Source organism: Hemicordylus capensis, chromosome 4 (assembly GCF_027244095.1).
Source record: "Hemicordylus capensis ecotype Gifberg chromosome 4, rHemCap1.1.pri, whole genome shotgun sequence".
NCBI classification, from domain to species: Eukaryota; Metazoa; Chordata; class Lepidosauria; order Squamata; family Cordylidae; genus Hemicordylus; species Hemicordylus capensis.
Window position 1 is genome coordinate 76,505,880 of NC_069660.1, and position 2,267 is coordinate 76,508,146.

Consider the following 2,267-nt stretch of genomic DNA (forward strand, 5'->3'; position numbering starts at 1 on the left):
GCTCTGATTTTGAAAAAGAGGCAGAAATACTTACAGAACATCTATTAGACAGAGGCTATCCGAGACAAGTGGTTGCTGCAGCCAAAAAGAAAGCACGCAGAAAAAGGAGGAGACAGCTGTTGGAAGAGAGACCTCATAATAAAAAAACAAAGCGCCTTATATGGTCCTCAGACTTTACACCTCTGAGTTTCTAGATTAAAAACATTATTCGCCAGGAATGGCGTACTGTTAAAGATATTCCGGGGTGTTCGTTGCCACCAATTTTTGCTTTTAGGAGAACAAAAAATATCAGAGGCCATCTTGTTAAAACAGATATATGTGTTACTCCATCACTTCCTGCGACTCCAACAGGGTTTTATCGCTGTGGCCACTGTGCCGCCTGCTCTTTGGCTATGGAAATCAATGAAGTATACATTTCCAGTGGGAAACGAATGTCTAAGTTATTATTCTTTGCCAGTTGTAGCAGTAAAAACATCATTTATATGATCACGTGTCCCTGTGGTTTAAAATATGTGGGTAAAAGTAATCGGGCAGTTAGGACTAGAATCGTTGAACATCACTCTAGAATTAAACATATGGGTTTGGAAGCACCTCTAACTGAACATTTCCGGAGTTTCCAACATTCCCCTGAAGATATCAGGTTCAGCGTAATGTATAAATACCAACCAAAGAAATTTGGGCATGAGAATGTTGAACAATTACTGTTAAGAATGGAATCTACTTTTATATACAGATTGAATACGCTTATCCCATATGGGCTTAATTCGGCATGTGACATGTCAGTGTTTTTGTGATTCTTTCATTCTGTTATATTATTCATGTAATCAGCTGTTGAAGGTCGGGTGTATACACCAGATTTATCGAAAGGAATTTGATTCAGATTTACCATCAGTATATAGGAGGTTTTGGATTTATAATTTGGAAAAAGGTGTTTACACTAAATGTGCCGATGTATCTGACAGTATTTGAAGGAATTTACTCCAGATTTGCTATTGTAGATAGAAGTTTCCGCTTCTCATATGGTAAACTGCTTATGCAGCTTATGCTGCTTATGTCAACAATCAGAAAAGCAAAAAAAGTTGCATTTTCTATGAATAGACTGCTTTAGTAGCCTTGGCAGCATGACATGTCAACAATCCAAAAAGCAAGATAAAGCTGCATTTCTAATGAATGTGGTGATATTGTACAGCTGGTGCTAAAACGTTTACATTAATTTTCTTGTAGATCTAATTGGAGGTGGCCTCACCTGGTATGAATCATCCTAATTGGTGCTGGGCTATATATCTCTAAGCCCTTGGTGCTTGAAAGTTAGTAAGCTTTTTCCACCTCAACAAGGTATAGGAGGAAAGGCTGCCTCCATAAAGATTGGATCATTGAGCTGTTGTTGTTTGAGCTCAGGGAGGAGGAAAAGTGGTATGTATTGGTTTGTGCATAAGGGGGAGGATACTATTCATATTATTACGGTTATCTACATAAGCTGTCGGTTAGAAGATTTGTTAGTGCTTGTTTTATCTTTACAGAATATTCCAGTTCTCTGAGGAAGGACTAATTCCGAAATGGGCTCAAGAATCCCGGGCTATCCTATAAGGACTTTTTTCGTCTTGGCAAGACTTTTCTCTTGAACACAGGAGAAGTTTCTGTTCTATTTACTGAGATGCAATATTCTTTACATATGCATGTGCATTTACAACTTGCAAGATCATTGTCATTGTTATTCATCTAAGGATTTCTCACCATTGCAAGACTTTTATTTACTTTTGATATAAATTTATTTTTAATACGCATAAGAAAAACACTTTTTCATACATTCATACTGTTTTTTCAAATACATATATGTTTGGGTTTGAATTTGAATTTATCTTTAACAATGACTTCTGCTCAATTTATTGAGATGCAATATCTTTGTCATATGTATGTGCAGATATAATCTGCAAGACAACTGTTATTGTCATTTATTCACTCTGGACTATTAATATAGCACCTCAGTTACAGACAAAATGGATACATGTGTTTTGCTTCTTTCCTCTATATAAATCCTTGATCTTTGTATGTAGCACAGTTTGTGTGTTTGCAATTTCTGGAACCTTTTTTGTGGCCCCTCCGTTCCTACATCTTGCACGGTTCTTTTTTTGCTTTTCCTTGTTGATTTGACGTGCATCTGGCTCATTTTCTGGAAACTGGACTTGAGCAGGATTGCACGACATGCCCTCTGAGAGCGTGTGCACCCTGAGAACCTCTGGTGTCCTCCTACTTACTTGCTGGTGGAT

The 2,267-nt window shown here is 37.5% G+C and overlaps 1 long non-coding RNA gene across 1 annotated transcript; it reads left to right on the forward strand.

Moving 5' to 3' along the window:
• Positions 1-1,225: 1,225 nt before the first annotated feature.
• Positions 1,226-2,053, forward strand: LOC128322902 (uncharacterized). The gene is made up of 2 exons (XR_008306060.1): positions 1,226-1,413; positions 1,521-2,053. It is a non-coding gene; the product is annotated as an uncharacterized LOC128322902 (long non-coding RNA).
• Positions 2,054-2,267: the final 214 nt, after the last annotated feature.